We start from the raw sequence: 12,021 nt of genomic DNA, 5'->3' as shown, positions 1-12,021 counted from the left end.
CTTTTGATATCAATAAGTTCACTTCATACTCTATACAGAGAGCTGAAAATACAAATTTAATTAGAACATTAACTTCAGAGACCTCAATTCATCTTTCAGCTTGTCCAAATAGGAACAACCCATATTTTGGGTGCACATATCTATTATATTGCAGTATAGAATTCAAGTAAAAAAATTGGAAAGGTCCAAGATTGAGAAGAAATCAATACGCTGCACTGCTTTGCGATAATATTTGGGGGAAAGAAAGGCAAATAAATCTTAAAACTTCTAAAGAAAAGCTCCTAAGAAACCAAAAGTTGAAGTGTTACTTCCTTTCCAAAGTGTTGCTCTCATGAGAGGCAAGTGAAAACAAAAGAGAAAGCAAGAAGGATGAGAGAACAGCGAGTGAGCAAGAAAGAGAAAAAGAGGACCTTAAGAGTGAAGCACCAAACAAAGGATGCAAGGTGATAAGGGCATAAGCATGAGTCAGAAAAGAAAAAGGACTAAGTGAGGAAGAAAGAACCTGAGGAAGAGTAGAAGCAAAAGAGACTGCAAGAAAACAGCTGAAATAACAAATCACAGAATCACAGAATGACCCGGGTTGGAAGGGACCTCAAGGATCATGTAGTTCCAGCCCCCAAAGTAGTCATGAGGGTTAGAGCAAGAACTTGTTATCAAGAAAGGCTGTTAGTTTTCACACATGCTAGAGCACACGCAAGCAGGATGGCATCATAGTGGGAATAAGCACGTCAGTTTCAGATAGAAAGAGAAAGTTGGAGAGGAAGAGGGTAAGAGAAGCGGGGCGGGGAGTGCGTATAGTGTGTATGTGCGTGTCTGTCTGTCAGACATAGCAGGGATTTACTACAGGAGGGGTGGCAAAAACTCCTCAGAATGATGTTCTCCATTAAGTAACCGAGCTATCAAAGCCAGCTAACCAACCCCTGCCACTCTTAGGCACCCTGCTCCTGTCCACCCACACAACCCGTTCCATTATCTTGTCAAATGTCTCAGCAGCAGCACAGTATACTGGGCCTAGGAACCGATCTGACTGCAAAGTAACCTGATTCTCCACCCCCACACACACCCAAATGTTATATATATAAAATTATGTATTTCAGCCAACTCTGTTTCCAAGTCTGATTCACCGGTTGGTCTTATAAACAGCTGTGCCAACACAAAGCAGGTGGGAACAAGCAGCCAGAATCTGAAGAGAGGGGGAACTGCTTAAGCTGCAGTTGCCTTCAGAGAACTGCTTGTTGCACACTTTGCCTTAGAAACTACTCTCAATAGTCCAACCCAAAGTGCTTCAATGGAAGTACTTATTACAGCAGGATCAGTTTGCTAACACTTGTGCCATGAAAACAACGCATATTACATCATCAGATTTAAGTACTGTTCATGACCCACAGCCCTTCTAAATTAAACATTAGAACAAAAAGATGAGCTTTTCATAGTTATGCTTATTTACCTGTTATTTCAGATTTGGTATAGGTACACTTTGAGGGAGAGAAAGGTAGGAGAGGAAGGTAGGTACATAATCAATACCATCTGTGTTTTCCTCTGGATGTACTGTTCTTCATGGTGCTGCCCTTCAGCATTCTCTAACACTAAAATAACGCACCAGTGTACTGCCTTGTTCCACGCCAGGAGACTCAAATGATCCAGACGAGAAAGATGTAATTAAGTATTCCTGAATTTTGCCCAAATTTACAGTATAGCACCAAAAGACCAATAGCTTCGATCTTTATCAGCTTCTGTCATTTGATTCCTCCTCTCTGCCACAATTACTAAGCAATGCTCCAAGATGTTGAGACAAGTCTGTTCAGCTGGAACTGGAATAGGTTATCACTGTGGAAGAGTCGTGACTAAGACACAAAGCCAACTCTACCTCCCAAAAGCCAACCAAACCAGAGCACGCAGAAGCATGGATTACACAACTATTACACACTTGCACAAGTAACCCACCGTTCTGCAGCCTGCTCACTCTCAAGCAGCTGACCTACAAAACCATGAACTCAGTCCTTTCAGATGCAGTAGTAACCTGTTAGGTCAAGTGACAGAAATGGCATATTACCTGCTAATCAAACACTTCCATTTATAAAAACCATACCATGTATGACTCCTTATGTGAAGCTTCCATAAGTTTCATAAAATCAAAGACTAAGAAGTTAAGAAACGTTTGAATTAAGTCGGGCACAACATACAGCTGTCTGATTTTGCAATACAGTCTACTTTCATAGTCAAATTCCGTTTTGTTCATTGAGCAGACAGACATGAGGAGAGCGGCACACAGAAAACAAGGTTACACAGTACGTGCCAGCTATACAATAAGTGATACTATTACTGAAACACTTCACCGGTTCTTCCAGAAATTGAAGGATGTGCACCAAACAGGGCAAGAGACTGAAAGTAAAATCAGATTCATTATTTTTCTTAACCCACACAACCTCCTTCAAGTAAAAAAACAGAAAACAAAACCATGAGCTCCAACTCTAATGCTCTCAGATTTCCCAACAGATCCTAAGCTCCAGGGGCAGACCACTATCTGGAAATGCTGAGTCACTCTCCAGCCTTCACAGACAGCTCCTGCAAGTTACAAAGCACTCGGAATATAAACTCAAGACAAATGCAACTGTAACTGCTTAGCATCCTGCTGTTAAGACACAAGATGCCTAAACTCCCAACCTCAGCTCCACCCTTTGCATGACAGTATAACTTTGGGCAAGACACTTCACCTTCATCTTGTTCTCATTTCCCTTGCTAAAAAATACCTGTCACTAAGTTGCTTATCTCCTGTTAGCAAGACAAAAAGTGCTTTCTGTATAACCAAGGCATACAAAAACAACAAAAAGTTGAAGGTTTTCCTTACATCAGTTTTGGTATTAATTTTCCTGCATATTAGATCCTAATCACTTCAGAAACATCTCTTCCGTGTGACACTAAAAAAAGGTTGAATGAAACAAGAATGAATCAAGACACACAAAGCAAGAAGTCGTCCTCCCATTTCTGTCACTGAGTTTTTGACTCACTTTGGGAATCTTTATGGAAACAGTTGAGTCAAAGGCAGCTCCACAGATGCTCGCACGATTAAAACATAAGGAGAAATACCATGATTACAACACATAGGATACAATGCGTGCCTGTTTCCTCAAATGCACAAAGAACCTGGCACTGCCACAGTGGCAGCTTATAGGTTCTATAATGACTAACACGTAGCTTAGAAATTACACTTTGAGCCCACTGTATGCTTGCTAAAAATGCAACCTGAGCTTGTCTCACCTCGTACCACAAATCTAAAGTTGTTTTGTCTCATGCAAACAAAATTTTCCTCTAACATAGGAAGATTAAAGTTAAGATCAAAGAAGTAGCCAGAGTCCAGAGAAAGAGAATGAAAGCAAAGCATATAAAGAACTGCACAAAGGAAAATGTTAAGGACAAACTTTTCATATACATTTAAACTCCCCACTCATATTCAAACTCTTGTATAATTACATTATTCTCACATCTCAATGAAGTTTGGTAGAAACTACAACACTCAAAATCTTAAGAAAAGAGCGAGGACGACAGTATGGTGAAACAGCTTCAGGTACACAGGGCTAAGAGATGCTTTTTGTTTTTCCTTAAAAAGTATCAAGTGATGATAAAAGTACATAAAGTGATAACGAACACAATGAAGGTCATTTAAGTCCTCTCTTTCATAAGAGATTTATCTCCTTAGATGCATTTTAAACAAGCACCAAGAAAGTCAGATCTTTTTATTTCCATCTGCTACTTAAATAAAAGCCACACGCCCTAAAAATTCTTAGTTTATAGGAAAATAAATCACAGACGTCTTACTGATCTTTTCTAATGCTCCTAAGTGCAAAGCACCACAAGTATAGTGACAGTTCCAAAAGACCTGTTAAAAACATGACAATGTCACATACATACACAGAATCACAGAATGACCCGGGTTGGAAGGGACCTCAAGGATCATGTAGTTCCAACCCCCCTGCCTGGCAGGGCCACCAAACATACACCTTTACTAGATCAGGTTGCCCAGGGCCCCGTCCAACCTGGTCTTGAACACCTCCAAGGACGGGGCATCCACAACCTCCCTGGGCAGCCTGTTCCAGGGCCTAACCACTCTCCTAGTGAAGAACTTCCCCCTAACATCCAACCTAAATCTTCCCTCTTTTAACTTAAAACCATTTCCCCGTGTCCTGCTATTGTCAGCAATACATACATCCCCCCTTCCCTCACATGCAGAACACTTGAGATGAACGTTCTTACATATGACTATGTACATTTCACCTTAATATTTCATTTCTATGTAAGCAGCAGCAAAACCGAAACAAACATACTTTAAAAGTACTTCAGTTGACTTAGAAGAGCAATTCTTTTTAATAAATTTTGCAAAATAGATGATGGTTTCCAAACACAGCACTTGAAACTTGAAACCTGTGAACGAAAGGTTGACTTGTGAGCTTGACTGGATGATGTAACACCACAGAGATACACACATGAAGGTTCTGGTGGGCAACAAGACTGAAAGTTGACTCAAATGGAATGATATGGAGTCCACAAATCACAGCTGTGTCACATACACAAGGGAAAACACCATTTAACAAACCCTACAAAGTCAGGAAAGAGACCCTCTTGTAAGGGCAGCAGGTATCATTCATGATTCCCGCTCACATCTCCAGGTTATTAAAATTCACACCATCGTTAAACCTTTGTACAACAGCAGCAGACTATCAACCTACAATCACTCACAGCCTTCTGTATTTGCATGAAGAAACAGTGACCAAACCACAAACACGTGCACTGTCATCAGAACGCTCTACAGAGGAACATCAGGAATGAACAGGTATCCTCTTAAAAGTCATGAAATCAAATGAAGAAAGAACATTAACTTCATATACAAAACAAAATGGAAATCTGATCCCAGCAAAGGTCTCTAAGTGGTACAACAGTGCAAAACCAAACAGTTTTAACTACATCCTTATGCTACACCATTCAACCATAGTTTTTAACACTGTATCACATGTACTTTTTCCAGCCAGCCTTCAATGTAAATGCATCATTTATGATGCTGTCTCTAGTAGACACAGCTCACAGAAGACGTTACTCACTTAGAAACTAGGCTTGTAACACACTGTGTGTATTAAAAATAATAAGCTATCAGGGAAAGTTTGAGGAGATGTAAGGGTCATTCAGTATGAAGCTGCACTGACTGCATTGTTAAGTGCCCTCTCCCCAGAGCTGCACCTACCAGCACCTTTGATTTCAGAGGAAAGAAGAATGTGTGATAAGTTTGCAGCCTTAGTATACACAGAACTTGACGTGAGCAAAAACCTGACTTGAGTGGGAAGACACAGACAGATAGACAAACATGTTGATGTTCAACATTTGTGGTAATGCTCATTTTCCTGCATAAGGCCTGCCATAAAAATCCCAGCTTTTAAGGCACTCTGTGACACTGACGGGAAAGTTACCCCAAATACAGGAAACACAGAACTTAGAAACAACATAAACTCAACTGGTCCAGAGGAGGGCCATGAAGATGATCAGGGGGCTGGACACCTCCCCTATGAGGACAGGCTGAGGGAGTTGGGTTTGTTCAGCCTAGAGAAGAGAAGGCTCAATGGGTGACCTCAAAGGGTGACCTCATTGCAGCCTTTCAATACCTGAAGGGAACTTACTCCCAGGAGGGGAGTAAACTCTTCGAAAGGGCTGACAATAGCAGGACACGGGGAAATGGTTTTAAGTTAAAAGAGGGAAGATTTAGGTTGGATGTTAGGGGGAAGTTCTTCACTAGGAGAGTGGTTAGGCCCTGGAACAGGCTGCCCAGGGAGGTTGTGGATGCCCCGTCCTTGGAGGTGTTCAAGACCAGGTTGGACGGGGCCCTGGGCAACCTGATCTAGTAAATGTGTATGTTTGGTGGCCCTGCCAGGCAGGGGGGTTGGAACTACATGATCCTTGAGCTCCCTTCCAACCTGGGTCATTCTGTGATTCTGTGAACTGTGTTATCCCAGCAGCACAGCCTACTGTTTGTAGGATGTATTCTCTACAGAAAGGGAATCTCCCAAGATGTTCCAGCAACAATCTCTTCTTGCAACATTAGCAAAGACATCAATACATTTTAAACACTAACTTGCAATTTTTGGCAAACCATTAAATTAATGCCTCCCTATCCACAAATTAGAAAGAATAACAGAAAGAAATCAGAACCAGACATGATCCAGGAGAGTTACTAAGAGCTTTCCAGATCAATTGGATTTTGAAAGAGAGTGCATTAAAAACTTGTTTGCCAGCAATCAAACACACACCCTACATGTACCGCATTTATACATCTTGTAAAATCATATTTTAAAACGAGAATACATATGGTTATGTATTTATAAGGCAATAGTATTTCTTCTGTTAAGGAAGTGGATGCGCTCTGATTGGCTCCTCAGCACAGTTCCACTGGCAAAGAGCGTCAGAAGCAATCAGTAATTTACACGGCTCACTGTAACACAAATGAAGATTTGAGCACGCAGAGATGGACAGGATCCCAAAACGACAACCTGTGTTTGAAGCTGGAAAGCCAAACATTGACAAGCAATAAGTTTTCAGGTCACCAGGATTTAAAAGTTTCTTTTAAAAGTTTTACAGACACGTTGGACTTAATCACTAAAATATATTTATTTCTGCTTATGCCAGCTGTCATTGGACAGGTTGGATTTCTTGAGTTACTTATCAAAATTCACCCTGAATGTTTTCAACTGTGTTTTGAAAGAATAACTCTGCCATCAGAAACCAATTTGTACATTTCCATTACTCTTGTTTCACTATCCAAACACTTATTAAAGTGACCCAGGAAACTTCTCAACACATAGACGTATTAATACATTATTAACCTTTCCTTTAACTGACTCAAAACTCAGTTTACCTTTATTTGCCTCTGGGAAAAAGAAAAAAAAAAAAAAAAATAGAAAGATTTCAAAGTTTACGTAACACAAATTGAAAGCTTAGTTTCTCACAGCTGGAACCAAACACTGACACTTAACAAAGTTGATTTCACTTTCAGTTACACAGTTTCACTTTCAGGTACTAAGTGCTACAGATCCTAGAAACAGTGCAAGGAGTAGTTAACCACTAAATGCCAGCTTAGGCTACTTTGATTACAAAAACATCTCCATTGCTTTTGAATTTAAGAAATGCTATATTCACTGATGGAATTAAACTGATTATGTCTGTCACACAAGTCAACTGAAGTAGCTACCCAGGCTTCATAGGCTCTGTAGTATTTATACTGCATGGACTTAGTTCCCAGTCAGCTTTCCTATCTCCTGTATCTGCCAAGCCCTCTAGTCAAAGGGAAAGGAGCTAAAACCCAAATATAGCTGAAGCAGGTATATGCTATAGACCCATCCTAAAGTAAAAAACACATCTGTACTAGCAAAAGCAATTGAGCTATGTTTTCATACATGTTTATCCAACTGAATCAAAAGCAGAATTTTATATCTTGTAAACTGTTAGACAAAGTGGTGATTGGGTCAATGCAATTCTATGGGCATACTGAGTCACCTCAAAGAGATTACTAATCACATATCAAATACATCTTTCTGGAAGGAACAACTGTTTCTAAAGACGTTCTTCCCCCCCTCACACACACACACCACAGTGTTTTTAAAATATTAATAGACCATAACCATAGACCATAACCGTGTGCCCCTGTGGCGCAAGTGGTAGAAGTGCCGCTCTGCTACACAGGAGGCTTGAATCCCAGGGGTTGGACTTGATGATCTCTAAGGTCCCTTCCAACCCGCATGAGACTGTGAGACTGTGATAACTCCCAGAACTTTCCTTTTGAAGGATCCACCAAAGTGAGGAAGGAAAATGAGAGCATTCCTCTTTCCAAAGTATTCTTGACTTTCTTCACCAGTCTTGAGTTTACAAGGCAAGACGTGTTGGATAGTCTCAGATCAAAAAAGAAGTCCCACTAATCAGTCAAGTCTAATTAGTGGAACTGTTACTACATATTGGGAGGGGAAAAAAGTTTCCTAAACTCTTGCTAGAAAAGGAAAAGAAATGAAATCGTAAAGCAAGTTAACAAATAATCTACTGTACTCAGTTATAAAGACAAAAGCAGTAAATCTCTGTAAATAATCCTATTCTACAACGAGATCTATTTACAAAAGGATTTCAGTAGTGATACAAGGTTTCCATGCTTCCATAAAACAAAGGTATCAAGAAAACTTTTGACTTCACTTTAGAAAACAGTTGGCCAAATGGCAATAAAAATGACTGCAGGTAGACTAACCAAGAACATCAGCTGGAACAACTTTAACCCCAACTACGGGACTGCAGGTTGGAAAGCACCTGAAATAAAGCCACTTCAAGAGGAACACTGAATAGAGAATCTAATTATAGCAACAGAACTTGCTTCTTTGCTGAGAGTCACCACCCATTTCAGTTCAGATAAAACTATAAAACGCCATCACAGCAAACAAGGAATAGTTCTTGGTGAGTTTTATTAACTGGTCTTCTTGCACACAACCACACAAGCAGGTGTTTCATACACATTAGCATAACCTATTCAGGACTTTCACACTTGGTAAAGCACTGGCTAACTTACTTGAACTAACAAAAACTCCCAGTAAATTCATTAAGGCAAAGCCTAACGATATAGTTAACCCAGACCCATTTCTTTCCAAGGCCCTGCTGGAATCAAGCTGTGACATACATGCTAGCAGCTACGTCCTATTTAAACACAATGTTAAAACCTAAGTTTTTACTTGATGCCAGTCATGTTTTTCTCCATTGCATAAACCATCTACCAGTGTGTAGGAAGTTATTTACGACCATCATATGCTCACTCCTAGTCCGTTCACAGCCCACGTGCTTTAAAAATTGATAAATTCCTGATTACTACATCCTTATTTGACACAAGGAAGATCACACTATCCATAAACTGACACTGAAATAGAGACCACTTGGCTGCTATTAGGTAAAATTATCCTTCTCGCTGCTTCTCCGTAACTGTCCAACAGTGGGGGAAGGGATTCCAATGGCAAACTCCAAATACACCTGAGTATTGATACAGGAACTGGAATATGGCAACAAACTTTCTCACCTACTGGCCTGTAAACAATATTAAAGAACCCAATGTGTGCATACACAACAACTTAAGAGAATGGGCTGCATCCTTTTGTGATTTAAGAAGACTGTGCTATTGGACAGCTCAGTCAAAAACGTTTAGGAAATACGATTGAAACTCCATAAGCTTCATAAACTTTTATTCAATTTTTAATTCGTAGAACAAATGTAAATCCAACATACGAACTCTACTACTGACCATGAATGAAAAGGCTTTGATTCTAAATATTTTGTATAAGCGAAAAACATTAAGCACAGCCTACAAAAGTAGCCTACACATACACACACACAGAGTTCACAAGATACAAGTAGATAATAGAAATACTAGCTCGTGTTCACAGTTATCTTCAGCGTTAGCATTCTAATTCTATAAAGTATAATTAATTTTCCAAAAATACCCAACCTACAGATGCTGGGGGGAGTACAGATAAGGAGAAACAAGTTCTACCAAAACTTCTTCAGGCTACGTTATTCCAGTGTGGTAAGTTACACTCTACTCAGTTACTCACAGATAATAAAGTACCGCTACAAACAAAACATCACTTTATTCATCCTCAAACATTACTGATAAATTCTTCAGCTCTACCAATATAATAAGAAAACGAGCTGTTCACTTATCCAGATCCCCTACGACGCTGAAAGCCACGTAAAAGCCACTGTGTGCACCTACTGGCAAAAGTTACCTGCACGCTCCCATTGGGACTACAACAGTAGGTTGTCCAAGACATTCCTGTCGATTTATTTCATAGCCAGATATTCTGCCTTTGTTAATTTTAATTTTAAAGAACAATGAATGTTTATTTCCACCGATGGCTGTGGAGTAACAGGAGAACTAAGTAACAGCAGCAATCTAGACACATGATCAAAGGACCCCTACATGGCCTTTGGGCAGACTAAACTCTAAACTTCAAAGCTGATCGAAACTCAAAAATGCACCAATTTCGAAATTCCAAATTACAGCAGTTCTAATTGTGTTTTCCGATTTTGTGGCAACGGGAGGGAACACCACAACGGAGGAAAAAAGAACCCCACACATCACAGGAGGTCTCTGGCACCTCCAGCAGCACAAAGCTCCATTCCTAGCGGGCTGCAGCCAGCTACTGACACCCCGCAGGTCCCGGTGCGCTGCTCGGCCGCCGCTCCCCGCTCTCCCCAGCGCAGCCCGATGACAGCAGCCTCCTTCAGGTACTCCTGCCCCGGCCCCAACTCCCCCCGACCCCCGCAGAAGGTGCGGGCAGAGCCACCACAACAGGTGCCCGCCGCGCTGACGGCCCCGCTCCTGCCACCCTCGTCTCCCCGCTCCCAGGCCGGGCCGAGACCCCGCTCCCGCCCACCGCAGGGCGTTGCGCATCAGAGCGAGAAGAACCGGGCGAACTCCCTTCCTTCATCCCCGCTCCCGGGGCCCGGCTCGCTCGCATCCCGGTAGCCTCTCCCGGACACCGACGAGAAAAGGGCCGCAGAGGCCGCAGTCGCTGCCCCGGCCTGTCCCATTAGGGGGCGGCGGACGAGAGGGCGGGGAAGGGCAGCCCCGAAGCCCGCAGCGGCTCCGCGCCCCGCCAGCGCCGGGCAGCGGCCCGCCGGGCCCCGCGCTCTCCCCGCCGCCTCTCTCTAAGATGGCAGCGCCGCTGCCCCCTGCGCTGCGCCCCCTTCGACCGCGCCGGGCCGGGAGGTGGCACCCGCCGGTCCCGCTGCGCAGCGCCCCGCCGCCGGCTCACTCACCGTACGAGCCCCGCGCTCCGGCCCGGCTCCTCCCGGCAGCGGCCTCTCCTCTCCTCCTTTCCTCTCCTTTCCTTTCCTCTCCTGCTGGTGCGGCGGGCAGAGCGAGGAGCGAGCGCTTCTTCTTCTTCTTCCCCCGGCCTCGGCCCGGGGCCCCGGCGCGGCGGCGCCTCCCTCTTGCGCGCTCCGCAGTCCGGCCGGCCGCCCCGCCGCGCTCGGGCCCGCTCGGCCGGCGGCGGTGCCGGTGCCGATGGCAGGGTCTGCCCGCTGCGCGCCTTCTTCTCCGGGCGGCGGGGAGAGGTGGGGGGGGCCCGGCCCGGCCCGGCGGGCGGATCCGCGGCGCTTCCTGGCCGGGCTGGATTTTCTATCGCTCACAAAATGGCGCGCGTTCCAAACCTGCGCAGCGCCCGGCGGCGGCAACGGCGGGGCCCGGCCTCGCCTCGGCTCGGTGAGGTGCGGCGGTCGACGGCGGCCTGAGCCCCGGCCTGGCAGCGCGGGGACAGCGGCGGGCGGGCGGCGAGAGCGGGCGGGGGGAGGGGGAAGAGGAGGAGGTGGTGGAGAAGGAGGGGGTGGGGGGAAAGCGCAGCGCTGTACCGAGCCCCCGGGAACTCCTCGCTCCCTCCTCCCTCCCTCCCCCGCCTGCCAGCCTCTACCTCCTCCCACCCCACCCGCTCCTCCTCCTCCCTCCCGGAGCGGCTCTGCGCCGGCACCGCTCCCTCACAGCGCTCCGCAGCGCGGGGTGGATTTCCGGCAGACCCTCGGGGACGAATTATTGCCCTTTTTGGATATATACATATATATATACATATATAAAATTGAAGGTGTTCTTCTGTTTTCTTGTCTTTCGGAGTGGAAGCGGGGAAGGGGAAAATAAGCGAATAAATTAAAAGAAAACCGCCACCACGGTTCGGGCGGGAAAGGGTTTGGGTTTTTTTGTTTGGGGGTTTTTGGTTTTTTTTTGGGGGGGTGGGTGGAAGGGGTAGGTTAAAAAAAAAAGGCGAACCGACAAAATGGCGGCGGGGCGAGCTCGTCGCTGTGGCAACTGTCCGTCAGGGCGCCCTGCTGCCCCACCCCGCCCGGGCGAGCGGGAGGGAGACGGCGCTGACGTGGGGAGGGAGGGAGAGAGCGACGGGTAAAGGGCCGGGCTGCCGTAGCCCGGCAACCGCTGCTTCCCCGCCTCCCCTCGGTGACGCTGTGACG

The 12,021-nt window shown here is 44.9% G+C and overlaps 1 protein-coding gene across 1 annotated transcript in view; it reads right to left on the bottom strand.

The window, feature by feature from the left end:
- The window catches only part of DYRK1A (dual specificity tyrosine phosphorylation regulated kinase 1A), an 81,582-nt gene extending 70,651 nt beyond the window's left edge, over positions 1-10,931 (bottom strand). The window contains exon 1 of the mRNA XM_015882419.2: positions 10,825-10,931. The gene's annotated coding sequence lies outside the window, so the exon portion shown is untranslated. The remainder of the gene's footprint in view (positions 1-10,824) is intronic.
- Positions 10,932-12,021: the final 1,090 nt, after the last annotated feature.

The sequence above is a fragment of the Coturnix japonica genome, chromosome 1, assembly GCF_001577835.2.
Source record: "Coturnix japonica isolate 7356 chromosome 1, Coturnix japonica 2.1, whole genome shotgun sequence".
NCBI lineage: Eukaryota > Metazoa > Chordata > Aves > Galliformes > Phasianidae > Coturnix > Coturnix japonica.
The sequence above is the reverse complement of the archived record's forward strand: the minus strand, read 5'-3'. Positions and strand labels throughout refer to the sequence as shown.